Genomic DNA, 25,927 nt, shown 5'->3' with positions numbered 1-25,927 from the left:
GTTAACACATTGGTGGCCAGTGCGGCCGGCCCCCCCTCCCTCCCCTGTAGTACTGAAGATTCATTGGTGGCCAGTGGGCCCCCCCCCCTCCCTCCCCCTCCTAATTAAAATCTCCCCCCCTATCATTGGTGGCAGCGGAGACTGTACCGATCGGAGTCCCAGTTTAATCGCTGGGGCTCCGATCGGTAACCATGGCAACCAGGACGCTACTGCAGTCCTGGTTGCCATGGTTACTTAGCAATTTTTAGAAGCATTATACTTACCTGCGAGCCTGTGACCGGCCGGGCGCTCCTCCTACTGGTAAGTGAAAGGTCTGTGCGGCTCATTGCTAGGACAGGTCATATTTTTTTGACGGACAGGAAACACGGATCACGGATGCGGCTGCAAAACGGTGCATTTTCCGATTTTTCCACTGACCCATTGAAAGTCAATGGGTCCGCGAAAAAAAAAACGGAAAACGGCCGTGTGCATGAGGCCTTAGGGGCAGGAGTTCATTTTGTTTGATTTATGTTTTGTCGTGCTGGAACTTCACCGTACCTAGTGAATTATGACTGGGTTTGCCTGTAAATTGCTGTTCTGTTATAAAATAAAGGATCAATGTCTGTTGTCTGCAAAGGAATCTGTCACCTCTGCACTGCTTGAGAGAGTGATACCTAACATTGTGTTAAATATTAATGTATGACTCTCCTCCCATAAGAGTTTACTGTTTGCTAAGCACTTCCTTCTCCTATAGTATAGAGAGGTGTATGTCACTCATAACCAGTGCTATCCCTTTGAGAGCATCTGCAAACATTCCTGCACATGAGTTCTACAGACGTACACAACAGGTAAATCTCGATACTTAATTTACAGAAGAATACTATGTAATTGGAACAAATACATTGCCTGTTGCTACCTTTTATTGTTCTCCTGCTGTGTGATATGGTATTTCTTGGATTCTTTATGTGTGCTCCGGTCCACTGGAATCAGCATATGCGAATCTGTCCTTAAAAGGGACAACACAACTAAACTAACCTTCTTGGGGAACACATTTGTGGGAATGTCTGTGAAGTTCAAAGTGGGTGATGGTTGGGCTATTGTTTCCATACATCTTATCCATCTACAAGCATTAGGCCTCTTTCACACTACCGTTTTTTTTTTCCGTTTTGCGGTCCGTTTTTTGCGGTCCGTATACGGTCCGTATACGGAACCATTCATTTCAATGGGTCCGCAAAAAAACGGAATGTGTTCCGTATGCATTCCGTTTCCGTATTTCCGTTTTTCCGTGCCGTGAAAAGATAGAACATGTCCTATGTTTGTCCGCAAATCACGGTCCGTGGCTCAATGCAAGTCAATGGGTCCGCAAAAAAAACTGAACACATACAGAAATGCATCCGTATGTCTTCCGTTTCCGTTCCGTTTTTTGCTGAACCATCTATTGAAAATGTTATGCCCCGCCCAATTTTCTCTATGTAATTACTGTATACTGTATATGGCATACGGAAAAACGGAACGGAAAAACGGAACAGAAACGGAGACACAACGGAACCCAAAAACGGGACAACGGATCCGTGAAAAACGGAACGCAAAACACTGAAATGGACATACTGTAGTGTGAAAGAGGCCTTAGAAATAGGATATTCTGTTGGTTCTGGTTAACACAACCACTCCCATAACCAGCTGGGAGAGGAGGACTAGGATATTGCTTGCCCCCAAATTCGTGGGTTTAGGGGTTGTACAGGATTAGAGGATTTGAAAAATATGGCTGATTTCTTCCAAAACCAAAGCTATCCACAGATATTGCCATGCCTCTCAACTGTCCTGGATCCAGCTGGCCAGTCCTGAAATTCAGTTTCTGTCCTGCGGCCCCAGGATGGCTGCTTGTAAAAAAAATTTACCTGTTATCTCCAAATGTAGTGTGTGCATTATTTGGCACAAGGAACACAGGAGGATTCAACAAGATTTGTATGAAAATAATAATGAGATTTATTTTCACTCTTCGTAAAAGCTGATTGATTACAGGAATGATATAGAAAAATATCTTAGTCTTTTGACCATGTGTGAATATAAATGTCGTGAAAATATCATGCTGGAGGGCAGAGACTCCTTGTCAGGCTTCTATGTATGTCTTGTGATCTCTTTCTAGCATTAACCCCCAACAGAAAGTGAGAGAGAGAGACCCCACCTTGTCTGTCCCTGTGAGCCATATATAGCATAGATATAGGTGTGTTTTACACATGTACAGTATGTGCTTTTCCCTTCGTTATATATGGAAAGATTCAAATATAGGTCTTGAAATACCCATACAGAACTTCCATTCCCCTTGTGTATTAATATAGAGGATGTTAGTGTGTAATGTAAGGAATCCTTTACATTAAAGGGGTTCTGCAGTCAGGGGCGGATGATAGGCCCGGGGCTGTCTACCCAATTCAGCCCCCCCCCCCCTTCCCCTCCATTTTAGTTTTAGTTTGTTTTCTGTATGAAGAGGCTGCGGTGCTTCGTAAATGCCACAGTCTCTTCCTGGGCCATATGACATTGTTCACATGGCCTCGGTGCAGCTCAGTCTTATCTGAGTGATTGGGGCTGAGCTGTGATACCAAGTGCAATGCTATCAAATGGACAGCGCTGTGCTTGGTAAGGAGCAAAGAGGCTGCGGCGCTCACTGGGACATCGCCGTCTCCTCAAAAAGCTGATTGGCGGGGGTGCCAGGAGTCTGACCCCCAGCATCTCATAACTCTGTGTACAGATGTCATAGATGTTACCTGCAGTCCTATGTAACACCCCACATAACACAGTGAACTATTGTGTTAGGTGGGGTGTTACATACAGTAGGACTGCATGGAACATCTACTACATTATCTGCACACAGAAAGTTATCACTGTTACATAGGACTGCAGGTGACAAATTAAAATGTTAGTTGCCAAATTTAAAATACATATAATTATGATTTTAAAAAAAAGACTTGGAGGAGAAGATGAGACGCAGGTCACAGTACTGAGCTCGCTCTACATATAGGGGAATACAGCACCACATACCTGTTACATCCGGGGACATCTCCTGTCATGTAGATCTTTTCTTTCCTCTTCTTCTTTTGACCCAGACCGCAATGACTAATTCTTTCAGCCGCATCTCAGAGTTTGTTACAGACACATTAGATTTCTCATAATTGAGGTCATTTATCAAACTGGTATGAAGTAGAACTGGCTTAGGTGCCCATAGCAACCAATCAGTTTCCACCTTTCATTTTCCAAATGAGCTGTCAAAAATGAAAGGTGCAATCTGTTGCTATGGGTGACTAAGCCAGTTCTACTTTACACCAGTTTGATAAATTATCCCAAAGGTCCCTATAGTGTCTACAGCAATTATACTGTCCCCTAGAGTGCCCCCAGTGATAATAACACCCTATATTGTGCTCCAGGTAATAATGCCTGTATAGTGTCCCCAAAAATAATGTCCCCTAATAGCAACACCCCCACACTGCCCCATATAGTAATTTCCCCCACACTGCCCCCATATAGTAATTTCCCCCACACTGCACCCATATAGTAATTTCCCCCTCACTGCACCCATATAGTAATTTCCCCCACACTGCACCCATATAGTAATTTCCCCCACACTGCACCCATATAATAATTTCCCCCTCACTGCTCCCATATAGTAATTTCCCCCACACTGCCCCCATATAGTAATTTCCCCCACACTGCCCCCATATAGTAATTTCCCCCACACTGCCCCCATATAGTAATTTCCCCCTCACTGCCCCCATATAGTAATTTCCCCCACACTGCCCCCATATAGTAATTTCCCCCACACTGCCCCCATATAGTAATTTCCCCCACACTGCCCCCATATAGTAATTTCCCCCACACTGCCCCCATATAGTAATTTCCCCCACACTGCCCCCATATAGTAATTTCCCCCACACTGCCCCCATATAGTAATTTCCCCCACACTGCCCCCATATAGTAATTTCCCCCACACTGCCCCATATAGTAATTTCCCCCAAACTGCCCCATATAGTAATTTCCCCCACACTGTTCCCCATGTGGTAGTTTGCCGCGCCAATTTACCACCACATAGGCCTTAGGCTTTGAAGCCTATGGTGGTGATAGGAGGTGGGGCAGGGAACTATGTGTTCCTGTGCCCCTCCACAGAATGTGGGTGTTTGGGTCGGCGTTGGGCCCCCAGCGATGCCGGGGCCGGGGCTACCGACCCGAACGTCCCTATTATAATCCTCCACTGTCTGCAGTTATTTAAAACTGATGATCTATCCTCTGGAAAGATCATCAGCATCTGATCAGCGGGGGTCAGACACCTGGGACCCCCGCCGATCAGCTATTTGAGAAGGCAGCGGCGCTGGCAGTAGCGCCACGGCCTTTTCGCTGTTTACCACAGGCCCAGTGACATCACGACTAGTATCACTGGCCTGGGCGGGGCTAAGCTCCATTCAAGTGAACAGAGCTTAGCCCCGCCCAGGCCAGTGATACTAGTCGTGACGTCACTGGGCCTGCGGTTAACAGCAAAAAGGCCGCGGCACTACTGCCAGCGCTGCTGCCTTCTCAAACAGCTGATCGCGGGGGTCCTGGGTGCCGGATCCCCGCCGATCAGATGCTGATGATCTGTCCAGAGGATAGATCATCAGTTTTAAATAACTGTAGAACCCCATATAAATACAATTTAAATGAATACTGTATCACTTAATATTTAATAATTCCCCCTCCCCCACAAAGTGGGGTGGAAATGTCAGTGGGTCATATGGGGCAATTACTAATGAGAGCTTCCATTACAGAAGCGTTCATTAGTACAGGAGGACCGGGGAGCTGCAGGGACTGGGAACTTAAAGTAGGCCTGCAAAAAAAAAAAAAAAAAGTGGCCCTATGTTGTAGGCGGTCCAAATTGACAGAAGGTGGGATATTGGGGGAATATCACTGGGCCCTGCATCAATAATTGCACCGCAATCTGCGACTTTTCCCCGCTCACGCCAAGTCTAAAAACTTGGGCATGGTGTGGGCAGGGAAGGGGACAGTCCGGCAGGCCCGTCTCATTTACCATTTTGCATGCCTGTTTTAGGTGGTTTAAATGTTAAACAGCTAAAAAGTTGTCATACAGTTAGAAACGGTGGTGGATCCGGCAAATTTACAGTGGGGGAAATAATTATTTGACCCCTCACTGATTTTGTAAGTTTGTCCAATGACAAAGAAATGAAAAGTACAGGCCGGTGCCTCTAAATAACTGTGGTGGATCCACTGCCAGTGCTGGGCTCTATTAAGACCAGTGTCTAAAACACTGGTTTTAATAAATGTGCCCCATATTCTTCATATGACGGTCTGAAATAGCCACTCCTCCAAATTGCTTCCATACACTCATAGCACGGCATCTAGCTACCATTTCTCATACACTGCTCACACAGCAAAATAACCTAAGTCACTTAATGAATGTATATAATTTACTCCAAATGTACAGTATCTCACAAAAGTGAGTACACCCCTCACATTTTTTGTAAATATTTTATATCTTTTCATGGGACAACACTGAAGATATGACACGTTGATACAATGTACAGTAGTCAGTGTACAGCTTGTATAACCGTGTAAATTTGGTGTGCCCTCAAAATAACTCAACACACAGCCATTAATGTCTAAACCGCTGGCAACAAAAGTGAGTACACCCCTAAGTGAAAATGGCCTAATTGTGCCCAAAGTGTCAATATTTTGTGTGGCCACCATTATTTTCCAGCACTGCCTTAACTCTCTTGGGTATGGAGTTCACTAGAGCTTTACAACTTGCCACTGGAGTCCTCTTCTACTCCTCCATGACAACATCACGGAGCTGGTGGAAGTTAGAGACCTTGCGCTCCTCCACCTTCCGTGGTCGTCTTGGAGGTGTGTTTGGGGTCGTTATCATGTTGGAATACTACCCTGCTGCCCAGTTTTTAAACGGAGGGGATCATGCTCTGCTTCAGTATGTCCCAGTACATGTTGGCATTCAAGGTTCCCTCATTGAACTGTAGCTCTCCACAGCCGGCAGCACTCATGCAGCCCCAAACCATGACACTCCCACCATCATGCTTGACTGTAGGCAAGACACACTTCTCTTTGTACTCCTCACCTGATTGACGCCACTTACGCTTGACACCATCTGAACCAAATTTGTTTATCTTGGTCTCATCAGACCACAATACATAGTTCCAGTATTCCTTGTCCTTAGTCTGCTTGTCTTCAGCAAACTGTTTGCCGGCTTTATTATTAGTGATGAGCGGCATAGGCAATATTCGAATTTGCGAATTTTTGGCCAAATATTCACAATAAATTTGCAAATTCGAGAATTTGTGATCCCCAGTCATAATTTTCTTGATTGCAAAAATCGGCAATGTAATATATTCGCGATAAAATTTGCCATTAGAATATTCGCGATCAACACTAAGGGGTAGGCAACTTTCCTATTGGTTGCTAGGGATGTTGCTAAGTGCCGATATTCGCGATAAATTCGCAATAAATTTGTGATAAATTCACAATTAGAATATTCGTGATCAACACTATGAATTGCGAATACGAATATATAGCACTATATTCTAAATATTCGCAAATTCTCGAAGTGGTGATATTCGCGATTAAAATTCGCGATTTGAATATTCGCGCTCAACACTATTTATTATGCATAATCTTTAGAAGAGGCTTCCTTCTGGGATGACAGACATGGAGACATGGAGACCAATTTGATGCAGTGTGTGACGTATGGTCTGGGATACATTGACAAATGCCATTACATGCTCCTGTCAAGCAATTGACCATATGCTTTCTAAAAATGGCAAAACCATGCATTAGAACATGTCTTTGCGCAATGTAAAGTAATCCTAAATATTATTTTGTTAAGGGTCCATTCATACGACCGCAAAAGGGGTCTGCATCAGTTCAGCAATTTTGCGGAATGGGTGCGGACCCATTCCTTTTCAATGGGGCCGCAAAAGATGTGGACAGCACACAGTGTGCTGTCCGCATCCGCACTTCTGTTTCACGGCCCCGCAAAAAAATAGAACATGTCCCTTCCTTGTTCGCAGCCACGGACAAGGAAAGGCATTTCTACTATAGTGCCAGCCATGTGCGGTCCGCAAAATGCAAAAAGCGCATGGCCGGTGTCTATGTTTTGCGGATCCACGATTTGCGGAACGCAAAACAGTTGCGGACGTGTGAATGGACCCTAAAGGGAATCTTTCACTATTTTTACGCTGCCCTCACTTTAAATCCTAACAGCTCCAGCGTATGCCAATGAGTCCCCAAATTCATGAGCTCATGGTTCTACCCACCCTCCTGTCCCTGATTGACAGTATTTTCCTACTGAATCAGCAGCAGGTGGGCGGGGAAAGCCAGAAGCTCATGAATATTCAGGACTCATCATTATGAACTGGAACTGTTCAATACAGGATTTTGGAAAAACGGCTGGGTCAATTAAAGAAAGTGACCCGGCATTTTTGCTAAGGGGACCTGTTATTAGTTTATGTTGCCCTTAGTTAGGACAACATAAAATAACAGATTCCCTTTAAATTCAGTATTATTCTGTTAGGCTAGTTTCACACTAGCATGCGGGAGATGTGACAGGAAAAGCCTGCTGGGTCTGTGGCTAGCCAGCTAAGACCTGTCCTAGGTTGCTAATGTCTCTGCATTAGCCAATAGAAGCCTGCAAGCCTTTCACTTAAAGCTGAACTGCCATTTACATAGTCACATGTCCCTTATTAGCCATTAGAAGCTCGCCGGTCCTACTCCAGGTTGCCATAACAACTGATCACAGGTTTTAGTTTTTAAAATATTTTATTAAGAGATCGTAGAATTGTCAGTATCGTATACAAACGAAGTACATCAAGAAGTGCACAAGCACTGAGCTACATAGTAACTGACATGTACAAAAACATGTAATAATGTTAATTTCATAACTTAACAGAAAGGTGCAAAAGAGATGGCATCAAATCACATTCATTGTAATCAATGAGCGATAATAATACAATATGGCTATAATTGCATGTTAAGACTGTACTAGGCTTGTATGATGGGGCAACTATGAGATCCAGCGTGACAATGCTCAGTTAGGTAAATTAGCAAAATTCTTTCCAGACCCCCCAGACCTTTTCGAACAAAGGGGAGCTGTTTATCTCCCAGTGCGCAATCTGCTCTAAGCGATACACTTGGTCGCACCGAGAGAGCCATTGTAGGATATCTGGTACTACATTTGACTTCCAGTTAGAGGCGATTAGGACTCTGGCCACTGCCAATAGTTGTTGTTGAAGGCGGTGAGTTTGGTGGGAATGACATTGTGGGGGCTGTAGACCCAGCAGACAACACTGCGGTAGAAGTGCAAATTCACTACCCTGCAATTTGGTTAAGATGTTACAAACTTCTATCCAAAAGGGTTTCACTAAGTGACATGCCCACCATATATGTAGGAAGGAACCCTCTGTTCCCAAGCATCTCCAACACATTGAGGAGGTAGAGGGGAACATCCTACGCAACCTCGTCGGGTGTAGTACCACCTAGTGATTAGCTTGTAATAGTTCTCTTGGAGGCGCACGCAACCTAGAGATTTTGTAAGTTTGTGATAATAGTGTTCTGGTTTCCTCTGAGGAGAACGTGACATTTAAGTCTTTCTCCCAACTCCTAATAAAAGGAGGTTTGTGCGTTTTGAATACTTCAAGGAGTGAAGAGTATATCTTGGGGATTTTTTTACTCTGTTCCCTTATTCCCATAATCATTTGTTCGAAGTTTGTGGGGGAGCTGCAATTGAGCATCTGTACTCCGGAGATGGATTGTAGGATATGAGCACATTGAAATTGGGTTAGGTTCCTTATTTGGGGGTAGTCAAGAGCTGTCTCCTCATCACCATGAGGTCTTGATACTAAATCTAGAATTGGGGTCAAGTTCGCCCTTGGTCCTTCACCCAGCGTGGATCTAAACTCAGGGGTTGAATCCCACATAACATCTCTGACCTGCAATATTGGTGAAACCGGACCTGATAACAATTTCTCCGTTACACCCGCATACCACACCTTGAGGGTGTTACGCGTGAGGGGATTGGTTATATGTTTCAAAATCTCCGGTCTATACCTTCTGGCCTTCCCGGCGGACTGCGGATCCATTCTAAGACTCTAAGACCCTGTATGGACCTGTAATATATAAGAAAATCTGGAATGCCCAGACCGCCCTCTTTCTGAGATCTAGTCACCTGGCTGTAAGGCAGTCTAGGTCTGGCACCACTCCACAAGAAACGGGTCAGGATTAGGGATGAGCGAATCCGAACTGTATTTTGGGGTGTCCGTGTCCGTGACACGGACCCGAACCCGAACATTTTTGTAAAAGTCCGGGTTCGGGTTTCGGCGCTTTCTTGGCGCTTTTTGAAAGGCTGCAAAGCAGCCAATCAACAAGCGTCATACTACTTGCCCCAAGAGGCCGTCACAGCCATGCCTACTATTGGCATGGCTGTGATTGGCCAGTGCAGCATGTGACCCAGCCTCTATATAAGCTTGGGTCACGTAGCGCTGCACGTCACTCTGCTGTGCTTAGTATAGGGAGAGGTTGCAGCTGCGACGTTAGGGCGAGATTAGGCAGTGATTAACTCCTCCAAAAGACTTCATTCAGTGATCGATCTACAGCTGTGGATCATTGAACTGCTGCTATTTAATTGCTCACTGTTTTTAGGCTGCCCAGAGCGTTTTTCATTCACTTTTTTCTGGGTTGATCGGCGGCCATTTTGTGTCTTGTGGTGCGCCAGCAAGAGCTGCCACCAAGTACATTTAACCATCAATAGTGTGGTTATTTTTTGGCTATATCCTACATCAGGGTCAAGCTGAGCCTGTCACCAAGTGCATTTAACCATCAATAGTGTGGTTATTTTTTGGCCATATACTACATCAGGGGCAAGCTGAGCCTGTCACCAAGTGCATTTAACCATCAATAGTGTGGTTGTTTTTTGGCCATATACTACATCAGAGGAAAGCTGAGCCTGTCATCAAGTGCATTTAACCATCAATGGTGTGGTTATTTTTTGGCTATATCCTACATCAGGGTCAAGCTGTCATCAAGTGCATTTAACCATCAATAGTGTGGTTGTTTTGGCCATATACTACATCAGCGGCAAGCTGAGCCTGTCACCAAGTGCATTTAACCATCAATAGTGTGGTTATTTTTTGGCCATATACTACATCAGGGGCAAGCTGAGCCTGTCATCAAGTGCATTTAACCATCAATAGTGTGGTTATTTTTTGGCTATATCCTACATCAGGGTCAAGCTGTCATCAAGTGCATTTAACCATCAATAGTGTGGTTGTTTTTTGGCCATATACTACATCAGAGGAAAGCTGAGCCTGTCATCAAGTGCATTTAACCATCAATGGTGTGGTTATTTTTTGGCTATATCCTACATCAGGGTCAAGCTGTCATCAAGTGCATTTAACCATCAATAGTGTGGTTGTTTTTTGGCCATATACTACATCAGGGGCAAGCTGAGCCTGTCACCAAGTGCATTTAACCATCAATAGTGTGGTTATTTTTTGGCCATATACTACATCAGGGGCAAGCTGAGCCTGTCATCAAGTGCATTTAACCATCAATAGTGTGGTTATTTTTTGGCTATATCCTACATCAGGGTCAAGCTGTCATCAAGTGCATTTAACCATCAATAGTGTGGTTGTTTTTTGGCCATATACTACATCAGCGGCAAGCTGAGCCTGTCACCAAGTGCATTTAACCATCAATAGTGTGGTTATTTTTTGGCTATATCCTACATCAGGGTCAAGCTGTCATCAAGTGCATTTAACCATCAATAGTGTGGTTATTTTTTGGCCATATACTACATCAGGGGCAAGCTGAGCCTGTCACCAAGTGCATTTAACCATCAATAGTGTGGTTATTTTTTGGCCATATACTACATCAGGGGCAAGCTGAGCCTGTCACCAAGTGCATTTAACCATCAATAGTGTGGTTATTTTTTGGCCATATACTACATCAGGGGCAAGCTGAGCCTGTCACCAAGTGCATTTAACCATCAATAGTGTGGTTATTTTTTGGCTATATCCAACATCAGGGTCAAGCTGAGCCTGTCACGAAGTGCATTTAACCATCAATAGTGTGGTTATTTTTTGGCCATATACTACATCAGGGGCAAGCTGAGCCTGTCATCAAGTGCATTTAACCATCAATAGTGTGGTTATTTTTTGGCTATATCCTACATCAGGGTCAAGCTGTCATCAAGTGCATTTAACCATCAATAGTGTGGTTATTTTTTGGCCATATACTACATCAGGGGCAAGCTGAGCCAGTCACCAAGTGCATTTAACCATCAATAGTGTGGTTGTTTTTTGGCCATATACTACATCAGGGGCAAGCTGAGCCTGTCACAAGGTGCATTTAACCATCAATAGTGTGGTTATTTTTTGGCTATATCCTACATCAGGGTCAAGCTGTCATCAAGTGCATTTAACCATCAATAGTGTGGTTATTTTTTGGCCATATACTACATCAGGGGCAAGCTGAGCCTGTCACCAAGTGCATTTAACCATCAATAGTGTGGTTATTTTTTGGCCATATACTACATCAGGGGCAAGCTGAGCCTGTCACCAAGTGCAATAAACCATCAATAGTGTGGTTATTTTTTGGCCATATACTACATCAGGGGCAAGCTGAGCCTGTCACCAAGTGCATTTAACCATCAATAGTGTGGTTATTTTTTGGCTATATCCAACATCAGGGTCAAGCTGAGCCTGTCACCAAGTGCATTTAACCATCAATAGTGTGGTTATTTTTTGGCCATATACTACATCAGGGGCAAGCTGAGCCTGTCATCAAGTGCATTTAACCATCAATAGTATGGTTATTTTTTGGCTATATCCTACATCAGGGTCAAGCTGTCATCAAGTGCATTTAACCATCAATAGTGTGGTTATTTTTTGGCCATATACCACATCAGGGGCAAGCTGAGCCTGTCACAAGTGCATTTAACCATCAATAGTGTGGTTATTTTTTGGCCATATACTACATCAGGGGCAAGCTGAGCCTGTCACCAAGTGCATTTAACCATCAATAGTGTGGTTATTTTTTGGCCATATACTACATCAGGGGCAAGCTGAGCCTGTCATCAAGTGCATTTAACCATCAATAGTGTGGTTATTTTTTGGCTATATCCTACATCAGGGTCAAGCTGTCATCAAGTGCATTTAACCATCAATAGTGTGGTTATTTTTTGGCCATATACCACATCAGGGGCAAGCTGAGCCTGTCACAAGTGCATTTAACCATCAATAGTGTGGTTATTTTTTGGCCATATACTACATCAGGGGCAAGCTGAGCTAGTCACCAAGTGCATTTAACCATCAATAGTGTGGTTATTTTTTGGCTATATCCTACATCAGGGTCAAGCTGAGCCTGTCACCAAGTGCATTTAACCATCAATAGTGTGGTTATTTTTTGGCCATATACTACATCAGGGGCAAGCTGAGCCTGTCACGAAGTGCATTTAACCATCAATAGTGTGGTTGTTTTTTGGCCATATACTACATCAGGGGAAAGCTGAGCCTGTCATCAAGTGCATTTAACCATCAATGGTGTGCTTATTTTTTGGCTATATCCTACATCAGGGTCAAGCTGTCATCAAGTGCATTTAACCATCAATAGTGTGGTTATTTTTTGGCCATATACTACATCAGGGGCAAGCTGAGCTAGTCACCAAGTGCATTTAACCATCAATAGTGTGGTTATTTTTTGGCTATATCCTACATCAGGGTCAAGCTGAGCCTGTCACCAAGTGCATTTAACCATCAATAGTGTGGTTATTTTTTGGCCATATACTACATCAGGGGCAAGCTGAGCCTGTCACAAAGTGCATTTAACCATCAATAGTGTGGTTGTTTTTTGGCCATATACTACATCAGGGGAAAGCTGAGCCTGTCATCAAGTGCATTTAACCATCAATGGTGTGCTTATTTTTTGGCTATATCCTACATCAGGGTCAAGCTGTCATCAAGTGCATTTAACCATCAATAGTGTGGTTATTTTTTGGCCATATACTACATCAGGGGCAAGCTGAGCCTGTCACCAAGTGCATTTAACCATCAATAGTGTGGTTATTTTTTGGCCATATACTACATCAGGGGCAAGCTGAGCCTGTCACCAAGTGCATTTAACCATCAATAGTGTGGTTATTTTTTGGCCATATACTACATCAGGGGCAAGCTGAGCCTGTCACCAAGTGCATTTAACCATCAATAGTGTGGTTGTTTTTTGGCCATATACTACATCAGGGGAAAGCTGAGCCTGTCATCAAGTGCATTTAACCATCAATGGTGTGGTTATTTTTTGGCTATATCCTACATCAGGGTCAAGCTGTCATCAAGTGCATTTAACCATCAATAGTGTGGTTGTTTTTTGGCCATATACTACATCAGCGGCAAGCTGAGCCTGTCACCAAGTGCATTTAACCATCAATAGTGTGGTTATTTTTTGGCTATATCCTACATCAGGGTCAAGCTGTCATCAAGTGCATTTAACCATCAATAGTGTGGTTATTTTTTGGCCATATACTACATCAGGGGCAAGCTGAGCCTGTCACCAAGTGCATTTAACCATCAATAGTGTGGTTATTTTTTGGCCATATACTACATCAGGGGCAAGCTGAGCCTGTCACCAAGTGCATTTAACCATCAATAGTGTGGTTATTTTTTGGCCATATACTACATCAGGGGCAAGCTGAGCCTGTCACCAAGTGCATTTAACCATCAATAGTGTGGTTATTTTTTGGCTATATCCAACATCAGGGTCAAGCTGAGCCTGTCACGAAGTGCATTTAACCATCAATAGTGTGGTTATTTTTTGGCCATATACTACATCAGGGGCAAGCTGAGCCTGTCATCAAGTGCATTTAACCATCAATAGTGTGGTTATTTTTTGGCTATATCCTACATCAGGGTCAAGCTGTCATCAAGTGCATTTAACCATCAATAGTGTGGTTATTTTTTGGCCATATACCACATCAGGGTCAAGCTGAGCCTGTCACCAAGTGCATTTAACCATCAATAGTGTGGTTATTTTTTGGCCATATACTACATCAGGGGCAAGCTGAGCCTGTCACCAAGTGCATTTAACCATCAATAGTGTGGTTATTTTTTGGCTATATCCTACATCAGGGTCAAGCTGTCATCAAGTGCATTTAACCATCAATAGTGTGGTTATTTTTTGGCCATATACTACATCAGGGGCAAGCTGAGCCAGTCACCAAGTGCATTTAACCATCAATAGTGTGGTTGTTTTTTGGCCATATACTACATCAGGGGCAAGCTGAGCCTGTCACTAAGTGCATTTAACCATCAATAGTGTGGTTATTTTTTGGCTATATCCTACATCAGGGTCAAGCTGTCATCAAGTGCATTTAACCATCAATAGTGTGGTTATTTTTTGGCCATATACTACATCAGGGGCAAGCTGAGCCTGTCACCAAGTGCATTTAACCATCAATAGTGTGGTTATTTTTTGGCCATATACTACATCAGGGGCAAGCTGAGCCTGTCACCAAGTGCATTTAACCATCAATAGTGTGGTTATTTTTTGGCTATATCCTACATCAGGGTCAAGCTGTCATCAAGTGCATTTAACCATCAATAGTGTGGTTATTTTTTGGCCATATACTACATCAGGGGCAAGCTGAGCCAGTCACCAAGTGCATTTAACCATCAATAGTGTGGTTGTTTTTTGGCCATATACTACATCAGGGGCAAGCTGAGCCTGTCACAAGTGCATTTAACCATCAATAGTGTGGTTATTTTTTGGCTATATCCTACATCAGGGTCAAGCTGTCATCAAGTGCATTTAACCATCAATAGTGTGGTTATTTTTTGGCCATATACTACATCAGGGGCAAGCTGAGCCTGTCACCAAGTGCATTTAACCATCAATAGTGTGGTTATTTTTTGGCCATATACTACATCAGGGGCAAGCTGAGCCTGTCACAAGGTGCATTTAACCATCAATAGTGTGGTTATTTTTTGGCTATATCCTACATCAGGGTCAAGCTGTCATCAAGTGCATTTAACCATCAATAGTGTGGTTATTTTTTGGCCATATACTACATCAGGGGCAAGCTGAGCCAGTCACCAAGTGCATTTAACCATCAATAGTGTGGTTGTTTTTTGGCCATATACTACATCAGGGGCAAGCTGTGCCTGTCACAAGTGCATTTAACCATCAATAGTGTGGTTATTTTTTGGCTATATCCTACATCAGGGTCAAGCTGTCATCAAGTGCATTTAACCATCAATAGTGTGGTTATTTTTTGGCCATATACTACATCAGGGGCAAGCTGAGCCTGTCACCAAGTGCATTTAACCATCAATAGTGTGGTTATTTTTTGGCCATATACTACATCAGGGGCAAGCTGAGCCTGTCACCAAGTGCATTTAACCATCAATAGTGTGGCTATTTTTTGGCCATATACTACATCAGGGGCAAGCTGAGCCTGTCACCAAGTGCATTTAACCATCAATAGTGTGGTTATTTTTTGGCTATATCCAACATCAGGGTCAAGCTGAGCCTGTCATCAAGTGCATTTAACCATAAATAGTGTGGTTATTTTTTGGCTATATCCTACATCAGGGTCAAGCTGTCATCAAGTGCATTTAACCATCAATAGTGTGGTTATTTTTTGGCCATATACCACATCAGGGGCAAGCTGAGCCTGTCATCAAGTGCATTTAACCATAAATAGTGTGGTTATTTTTTGGCTATATCCTACATCAGGGTCAAGCTGTCATCAAGTGCATTTAACCATCAATAGTGTGGTTATTTTTTGGCCATATACCACATCAGGGGCAAGCTGAGCCTGTCACAAGTGCATTTAACCATCAATAGTGTGGTTATTTTTTGGCCATATACTACATCAGGGGCAAGCTGAGCCTGTCACAAAGTGCATTTAACCATCAATAGTGTGGTTATTTTTTGGCTATATCCTAAAATCAGGGTCAAGCTGTCATCAAGTGCATTTAACCATCAATAGTGTGGTTATTTTTTGGCCATATACTACATCAGGGGCAAGCTGAGCTAGTCACCAAGTGCATTTAACCATCAATAGTGTGGTTGTTTTTTGGCCATATACTACATCAGGGGCAAGCTGAGCCTGTCATCAAGTGCATTTAACCATCAATAGTGTGGTTATTTTTTGGCTATATCCTACATCAGAGTCAAGCTGTCATCAAGTGCATTTAACCATCAATAGTGTGGTTGTTTTTTGGCCATATACTACATCAGCGGCAAGCTGAGCCTGTCACCAAGTGCATTTAACCATCAATAGTGTTATTATTTTTTGGCTATATCCTACATCAGGGTCAAGCTGTCATCAAGTGCATTTAACCATCAATAGTGTGGTGTTTTTTTGGCCATATACTACATCAGGGGCAAGCTGAGCCTGTCACCAAGTGCATTTAACCATCAATAGCGTGGTTATTTTTTGGCCATATACTACATCAGGGGCAAGCTGAGCCTGTCACCAAGTGCATTTAACCATCAATAGTGTGGTTATTTTTTGGCTATATCCAACATCAGGGTCAAGCTGAGCCTGTCACCAAGTGCATTTAGCCATCAATAGTGCGGTTGTTTTTTGGCCATATACTACATCAGGGGCAAGCTGAGCCTGTCACTAAGTGCATTTAACCATCAATAGTGTGGTTATTTTTTGGCTATATCCTACATCAGGCTCAAGCTGTCATCAAGTGCATTTAACCATCAATAGTGTGGTTATTTTTTGGCCATATACCACATCAGGGGCAAGCTGAGCCTGTCACGAAGTGCATTTAACCATCAATTGTGTGGTTATTTTTTGGCTATATCCAACATCAGGGTCAAGCTGAGCCTGTCACCAAGTGCATTTAGCCATCAATAGTGCGGTTGTTTTTTGGCCATATACTACATCAGGGGCAAGCTGAGCCTGTCACCAAGTGCATTTAACCATCAATAGTGTGGTTATTGTTTGGCTATATCCTACATCAGGGTCAAGCTGTCATCAAGTGCATTTAACCATCAATAGTGTGGTTATTTTTTGGGTATATCCTACATCAGGGTCAAGCTGAGCCTGTCACCAAGTTATTCTCAATAGCTTCACACACACGCTACTGTGCAATTCCAAGTCTAATTCTGTGTGTAAACGTATACCTGTCACCCAGCGCCTAAAAAATAGGCCTCAAATTTATATTCATCCAAATCTGTCATTAATGCTTTAGCTGGTCAAGTTATTTAGTGTCTGTCAAAGCACAGTTTTTGTTCTGGGTTGAAATACAATTCCCAATTTTGCAATTCTCTAAATTAGTGGTTTCTGCTGTATCAGGCCTACTTTAAATCTATCCCTAAAAGGGTATATTAGATTCAAGGTGCTGATAGGGTAATTCTCAATAACTTCACACACACGCTACTGTGCAGATCCAAGTCTAATTCTGTCCGTAAACGTATACCTGTCACCCAGCGCCTAAATAATAGGCCTCAAATTTATATTCAGCTAAATCTGTCATTACTGGTGTGCCTGTATTAGTGTAATATGGTACTTAAATAGATAGCCAGATAGTGTTAGGTGTCTGTAAAAAAAGGCCTGAATTTGAATTCAATACATTGGCCCAAATAATATTTTTCTTATTGTAGTGAACGGTAACAATGAGGAAAACATCTAATAAGGGACGCGGACATGGTCGTGGTGGTGTTAGTGGACCCTCTGGTGCTGGGAGAGGACGTGGCCGTTCTGCCACAGCCACACGTCCTAGTGTACCAACTACCTCAGGTCCCAGTAGCCGCCAGAATTTACAGCCATATTTGGTGGGGCCCAATGCCGTTATAAGGATGGTAAGGCCTGAGCAGGTACAGGCATTAGTCAATTGGGTGGCCGACAGTGGATCCAGCACGTTCACATTATCTCCCATCCAGTCTTCTGCAGAAAGCGCACAGATGGCGCATGAAAACCAAGCCCATCAGTCTGTGACATCACCCCCATGCATATCAGGGAAACTGTCTGAGCCTCAAGTTATGCAGCAGTCTCTTATGCTGTTTGAAGACTCTGCTGGCAGGGTTTCCCAAGGGCATCCACCTAGACCTTCCCCAACGGTGGAAGACATAGAATGCACTATCGCACAACCACTTATGTTTCCTGATGATGAGGACATGGGAATACCACCTCAGCACTTCTCTGATGATGACGAAACACAGGTTCCAACTGCTGCGTCTTTCTGCAGTGTGCAGACTGAACAGGAGGTCAGGGATGAAGACGATGCAGGGGACAATGAGGTCCTAGACCCCACATGGAATGAAGGTCGTGCCACTGACTTTCACAGTTCGGAGGAAGAGGCAGTGGTGAGACCGAGCCAACAGCGTAGCAAAAGACAAAGAGGGAGCAGTGGGCAAAAGCAGAACACCCGCCGCCAAGAGACTCCGCCTGCTACTGACCGCCGCCATCTGGGACCGAGCACCCCAAAGGCAGCTTCAAGGAGTTCCCTGGCATGGCACTTCTTCAAACAATGTGTTGACGACAAGACCCGAGTGGTTTGCATGCTGTGCCATCAGAGCCTGAAGCGAGGCATTAACGTTCTGAACCTTAGCACAACCTGCATGACCAGGCACCTGCATGCAAAGCATGAACTGCAGTGGAGTAAACACCTTAAAAACAAGGAAGTCACTCAGGCTCCCCCTGCTACCTCTTCTGCTGCTGTCGCCTCGGCCTCTTCCTCCGCCTCTGAAAGAACGTTGGCACCTGCCGCCCAGCAAACATGGGATGTACCACCAACACCACCACCTGCATCACCAAGCATCTCAACCATGTCACACGGCAGCGTTCAGCTCTCCATCTCACAAACATTTGAGAGAAAGCGTAAATTCCCACCTAGCCACCCTCGATCCCTGGCCCTGAATGCCAGCATTTCTAAACTACTGGCCTATGAAATGCTGTCATTTAGGCTGGTGGACACAGACAGCTTCAAACAGCTCATGTCGCTTGCTGTTTCACAGTATGTTGTTCCCAGCCGGCACTACTTCTCCAAGAGAGCCGTGCCTTCCCTGCACAACCAAGTATCCGATAAAATCAAGTGTACACTGCGCAACGCCATCTGTGGCAAGGTCCACCTAACCACAGATACGTGGACCAGTAAGCACGGCCAGGGACGCTATATCTCCCTAACTGCACACTGGGTAAATGTAGTGGCGGCTGGGCCCCAGGCGGAGAGCTGTTTGGCGCACGTCCTTCCGCCGCCAAGGATCGCAGGGCAACATTCTTTGCCTCCTGTCTCCTCCTCCTCCTACTCAGCTTCCTCCTCCTCTTCTTCCACCTGCTCATCCAGTCAGCCACACACCTTCACCACCAACTTCAGCACAGCCCGGGGTAAACGTCAGCAGGCCATTCTGAAACTCATATGTTTGGGGGACAGGCCCCATACCGCAAAGGAGTTGTGGCGGGGTATAGAACAACAGACCGACGAGTGGTTGCTGCCGGTGAGCCTCAAGCCCGGCCTGGTGGTGTGCGATAATGGGCGAAATCTCGTTGCAGCTCTGGGACTAGCCGATTTGACGCACATCCCTTGCCTGGCGCATGTGCTGAATTTGGTGGTGCAGAAGTTCATTCGCAACTACCCCGACATGTCAGAGCTGCTGCATAAAGTGCGGGCCGTCTGTTCGCGCTTCCGGCGTTCACATCCTGCCGCTGCTCGCCTGTCTGCGCTACAGCGTTACTTCGGCCTTCCCGCTCACCGCCTCATATGCAACGTGCCCACCAGGTGGAACTCCACCTTGCACATGCTGGACAGACTGTGCGAGCAGCAGCAGGCCATAGTGGAGTTTCAGCTGCAGCACGCACGGGTCAGTCGCACTGCGGAACAGCACCACTTCACCACCAATGACTGGGCCTCCATGCGAGACCTGTGTGCCCTGTTGCGCTGTTTCGAGTACTCCACCAAAATGGCCAGTGGCGATGACGCCGTTATCAGCGTTACAATACCACTTCTATGTCTCCTTGAGAAAACACTTAGGGCGATGATGGAAGAGGAGGTGGCCCAGGAGGAGGAGGAGGAAGAGGGGTCATTTTTAGCACTTTCAGGCCAGTCTCTTCGAAGTGACTCAGAGGGAGGTTTTTTGCAACAGCAGAGGCCAGGTATAGAGTTGAGCGAACACCTGGATGTTTGGGTTCGAGAAGTTCGGCCGAACTTCCCGGAAATGTTCGGGTTCGGGATCCGAACCCGACCCGAACTTCGTCCCGAACCCGAACCCCATTGAAGTCAATGGGGACCCGAACTTTTGGGCACTAAATAGGCTGTAAAACAGCCCAGGAAAGAGCTAGAGGGCTGCAAAAGGCAGCAACATGTAGGTAAATCCCCTGCAAACAAATGTGGATAGGGAAATGAATTAAAATAAAAATAAAAAAAATAAAAATGACCCAATATCAATTGGACAGAGGTCCCATAGCAGAGAATCTGGCTTCACGTCAGCAGAGAATCAGTCTCTTCATGCCATAGCAAAGAATCTGGCTTCATGTCAGCAGAGAATCAGTCTCTTCATGCCATAGCAGAGAATCTGGCTTCATGTCAGCGCAGAATCAGTCTTCATGTCATAGCAGAGAATCAGGCTTCACGTCACCCACCACTGGAACAGGCCACTGTCACATATTTAGGCCCGGCACCCAGACAGAGGAGAGAGTTCCCGTAACAGAGAATCTGGCCTTATGTCAGCGCAGAATCTGTCTTCATGCCATAGCAGAGAATCAGGCTTCACGTCACCCACCACTGGAACAGGCCACTGTCACATATTTAGGCCCCGGCACCCAGACAGAGGAGAGAGGTCCCGTAACAGAGAATCTGGCCTTATGTCAGCACAGAATCAGTCTTCATGTCATAGCAGAGAATCAGGCTTCACGTCACCCACCACTGGAACAGGCCAATGTCACATATTTAGGCCCCGGCACCCAGACAGAGGAGAGAGGTCCCGTAACAGAGAATCTGGCCTTATGTCAGCACAGAATCTGTCTTCATGTCATAGCAGAGAATCAGGCTTCACGTCACCCACCACTGGAACAGGCCACTGTCACACATTTAGGCCCAGGCACCCAGGCAGAGGAGAGAGGTCCCGTAACAGAGAATCTGGCCTTATGTCAGCGCAGAATCTGTCTTCATGTCATAGCAGAGAATCAGGCTTCACGTCACCCACCACTGGAACAGGCCACTGTCACATATTTAGGCCCCGGCACCCAGACAGAGGAGAGAGGTCCCGTAACAGAGAATCTGGCCTTATGTCAGCGCATAATCTGTCTTCATGTCATAGCAGAGAATCAGGCTTCACGTCACCCACCACTGGAACAGGCCACTGTCACATATTTAGGCCCCGGCACCCAGACAGAGGAGAGAGGTCCCGTAACAGAGAATCTGGCCTTATGTCAGTGCAGAATCTGTCTTCATGTCATAGCAGAGTATCAGGCTTCACGTCACCCACCACTGGAACAGGCCACTGTCACATATTTAGGCCCCGGCACCCAGACAGAGGAGAGAGGTCCCATAACAGAGAATGTGGCTTCATGTCAGCACAGAATAAGTCTTCATGTCATAGCAGAGAATCAGGCTTCACGTCACCCACCACTGGAACAGGCCACTGTCACACATTTACTCCCCGGCACCCAGACAGAGGAGAGGTTCATTGAACTTTGGGTTGCCCCGCAATATAATGGTAAAATGAAAATAAAAATAGTATTGAATGAGCAAGTGCCCTGGAGTAGAATAATATATTGTTAAGGGGAGGTAGTTAATATCTAATCTGCACAAGGGATGGACAGGTCCTGTGGGATCCATGCCTGGTTCATTTTTATGAATGTCAGCTTATCCACATTGGCTGTAGACAGGCGGCTGCGTTTGTCTGTAATGACCCTCCCCTGCCATGCTGAATACACGTTCAGACAAAACACTGGCCGCCGGGCAGGCCAGCACCTCCAAGGCATAAAAGGCTAGCTCTGGCCACGTGGACAATTTGGAGACCCATAAGTTGAATGGGGCCGAACCATCAGTCAGTACGTGGAGGGGTGTGCACACGTACTGTTCCACCATGTTAGTGAAATGTTGCCTCCTGCTAACACGTTACGTATCAGGTGGTGGTGCAGTTAGCTGTGGCGTGTTGACAAAACTTTTCCACATCTCTGCCATGCTAACCCTGCCCTCAGAGGAGCTGGCCGTAACACAGCTGCGTTGGTGACCTCTTGCTCCTCCTCTGCCTTCGCCTTGGGCTTCCACTGGTTCCCCTGTGACATTTTGGAATGCTCTCAGTAGCGCGTCTACCAACATGCGCTTGTACTCGCGCATCTTCCTATCACGCTCCAGTGTAGGAAGTAAGGTTGGCACATTGTCTTTGTACCGGGGATCCAGCAGGGTGGCAACCCAGTATTCCGCACACGTTAAAATGTGGGCAACTCTGCTGTCGTTGCGCAGGCACTGCAGCATGTAGTCGCTCATGTGTGCCAGGCTGCCCAGAGGTAAGGACAAGCTGTCCTCTGTGGGAGGCGTATCGTCATCGTCCTGTGTTTCCCCCCAGCCACGCACCAGTGATGGGCCCGAGCTGCTTTGGGTGCCACCCCGCTGTGAACATGCTTCATCCTCATCCTCCTCCACCTCCTCCTCATCCTCGTCCTCCTCGTCCTCCAGTAGTGGGCCCTGTCTGGCCACATTTGTACCTGGCCTCTGGTGTTGCAAAAAACCTCCCTCTGAGTCACTTCGAAGAGACTGGCCTGAAAGTGCTAAAAATGACCCCTCTTCCTCCTCTTCCTCCTGGGCCACCTCCTCTTCCATCATCGCCCTAAGTGTTTTCTCAAGGAGGCATAGAAGTGGTATTGTAACGCTGATAACGACCACTGGCCATGTTGGTGGAGTACTCGAAACAACGCAACAGGGCACACAGGTCTCGCATGGAGGCCAAGTCATTGGTGGTGAAGTGGGTCTGATCCGCAGTGCGACTGACCCGTGCGTGCTGCAGCTGAAACTCCACTATGGCCTGCTGCTGCTCGCACAGTCTGTCCAGCATATGCAAGGTGGAGTTCCACCTGGTGGGTACGTCGCATATGAGGCGGTGAGCGGGAAGGCCGAAGTTACGCTGTAGCGCAGACAGGCGAGCAGCGGCAGGGTGTGAACGCCGGAAGCGCGAACAGACGGCCCGCACTTTATGCAGCAGCTCTGACATGTCGGGGTAGTTGCGAATGAACTTCTGCACCACCAAATTCAGCATATGCGCCAGGCAAGGGATGTGCGTCAAACCGGCTAGTCCCAGAGCTGCAAAGAGATTTCGCCCATTATCGCACACCACCAGGCCGGGCTTGAGGCTCACCGGCAGCAACCACTCGTCGGTCTGTTGTTCTATACCCCCCACAACTCCTGTGCGGTGTGGGGCCTGTCCCCCAAACATATGAGTTTCAGAAGTTGGTAGTGAAGGTGTGTGGCTGACTGGATGAGCAGGTGGAAGAAGAGGAGGAGGAAGCTGAGTAGGAGGAGACAGGAGGCAAAGAATGTTGCCCTGCGATCCTTGGCGGCGGAAGGACGTGCGCCAAACAGCTCTCCGCCTGGGGCCCAGCCGCCACTACATTTACCCAGTGTGCAGTTAGGGAGATATAGCGTCCCTGGCCGTGCTTACTGGTCCACGTATCTGTGGTTAGGTGGACCTTGCCACAGATGGCGTTGCGCAGTGCACACTTGATTTTATCGGACACTTGTTTGTGCAGGGAAGGCACGGCTCTCTTGGAGAAGTAGTGGCGGCTGGGAACAACATACTGTGGGACAGCAAGCGACATGAGCTGTTTGAAGCTGTGTGTGTCCACCAGCCTAAATGACAGCATTTCATAGGCCAGTAGTTTAGAAATGCTGGCATTCAGGGCCAGGGATCGAGGGTGGCTAGGTGGGAATTTATGCTTTCTCTCAAATGTTTGTGAGATGGAGAGCTGAACGCTGCCGTGTGACATGGTTGAGATGCTTGGTGACGCAGGTGGTGGTGTTGGTGGTACATCCCATGTTTGCTGGGCGGCAGGTGCCAACGTTCCTCCAGAGGCGGAGGAAGAGGCAGAGGCGGCGGCAGCAGCAGCAGCAGCAGCAGAGGCCGAGGCGGCAGCAGCAGAAGAGGTAGCAGGGGGAGCCTGAGTGACTTCCTTGTTTTTAAGGTGTTTACTCCACTGCAGTTCATGCTTTGCATGCAGGTGCCTGGTCATGCAGGTTGTGCTAAGGTTCAGAACGTTAATGCCTCGCTTCAGGCACTGATGGCACAGCGTGCAAACCACTCGGGTCTTGTCGTCAGCACATTGTTTGAAGAAGTGCCATGCCAGGGAACTCCTTGAAGCTGCCTTTGGGGTGCTCGGTCCCAGATGGCGGCGGTCAGTAGCAGGCGGAGTCTCTTGGCGGCGGGTGTTCTGATATTGCCCACTGCTCCCTCTTTTGCTACGCTGTTGGCTCGGTCTCACCACTGCCTCTTCCTCCGAACTCTGAAAGTCAGTGGCACGACCTTCATTCCATGTGGGGTCTAGGACCTCATCGTCCCCTGCATCGTCTTCCACCCTTTCTTGATCCCTGACCTCCTGTTCAGTCTGCACACTGCAGAAAGACGCAGCAGTTGGCACCTGTGTTTCGTCATCATCAGAGACTTGCTGAGGTGGTATTCCCATGTCCTCATCATCAGGAAACATAAGTGGTTGTGCGTTAGTGCATTCTATCTCTTCCACCCCTGGGGAAGAGCTAGGTGGATGCCTTTGGGAAACCCTGGCAGCAGAGTCTTCAAACAGCATAAGAGACTGCTGCATAACTTGAGGCTCAGACATTTTCCCTGATATGCATGGGGGTGATGTGACAAACTGATGGGCTGGTTTTCATGCGCCATCTGTGCGCTTTCTGCAGAAGACTGGGTGGGAGATAATGTGAACGTGCTGGATGCACTGTCGGCCACCCAATTGACTAATGCCTGTACCTGCTCAGGCCTTACCATCCTTATAACGGCATTGGGCCCCACCAAATATGGCTGTAAATTCTGGCGGCTACTGGGACCTGAGGTAGTTGGTACACTAGGACGTGTGGCTGTGGCAGAACGGCCACGTCCTCTCCCAGCACCAGAGGGTCCACTAACACCACCACGACCATGTCCACGTCCGCGTCCGCGTCCCTTATTAGATGTTTTCCTCATTGTTCCCGTTCACCACAATTTTGAGAATGGCAAATTTGGGAATAGTTTTTCAACCCAGAACAAAAAATGTGCTTTTACGGTCACTACAAATAACTTGACAAGCTAAAACAGTACAGATTTGGTTGAATAGAAATGTGAGGCCTGTTTTTTTTTTTGCGCTGTGTGACAGGTATAGGTTTAATCACAGAATTAGACTTCTATCTGCACGGTAGCGTGTGTCTTAGGTTTTTCTGAATGACACCATCAGCACCTTCAATGTAAGATATCCTTTTTGGGATAGATTTCAAGTAGGCCTCATATAGCAGAAATTAGTTATTTTGAGAATGGCAAATTCGGGAATAGTTTTTCAACCCAGAACAAAAACTGTGCTTTTACGGTCACTACAAATAACTTGACCAGCTAAAACAGTACAAATTTGGTTGAATAGAAATGTCAGGTCTATTTTTTAGGCGCTGGGTGACAGGCTCAACTTGCCCCTGATGTAGTATATGGCCAAAAAATAACCACACTATTGATGGTTAAATGCACTTGGGTGACACAGGCTCAGCCTGCACCAGATGTAGTATATGGCCAAAAAATAACCAGACTGTTGATGGTTAAATGCACTTCGGTGACACAGGCTCAGCCTGCAGCTGATGTAGGATATAGCACAAAATAACCACACTATTGATGGTTAAATACACTTGGTGATAGCTTGTGCTGGCGCACCACAAGCCACAAAATGGCCGCCGATCACCCCAGAAAAAAGTGATCTAAAAACGCTCTGGGC

The 25,927-nt window shown here is 46.1% G+C and overlaps 1 protein-coding gene across 1 annotated transcript in view; it reads left to right on the top strand.

The window, feature by feature from the left end:
• Positions 1-787: 787 nt before the first annotated feature.
• LOC121005891 (NXPE family member 4-like) overlaps positions 788-25,927 on the top strand; it is a 234,130-nt gene continuing 208,990 nt past the window's right edge. Inside the window, exon 1 of the mRNA XM_040438700.1 lies at positions 788-827. The gene's annotated coding sequence lies outside the window, so the exon portion shown is untranslated. The remainder of the gene's footprint in view (positions 828-25,927) is intronic.

This window comes from Bufo bufo, chromosome 6 (genome assembly GCF_905171765.1).
Source record: "Bufo bufo chromosome 6, aBufBuf1.1, whole genome shotgun sequence".
Taxonomy (NCBI): domain Eukaryota; kingdom Metazoa; phylum Chordata; class Amphibia; order Anura; family Bufonidae; genus Bufo; species Bufo bufo.
This window is presented reverse-complemented; position numbering and strand designations above follow the sequence as displayed.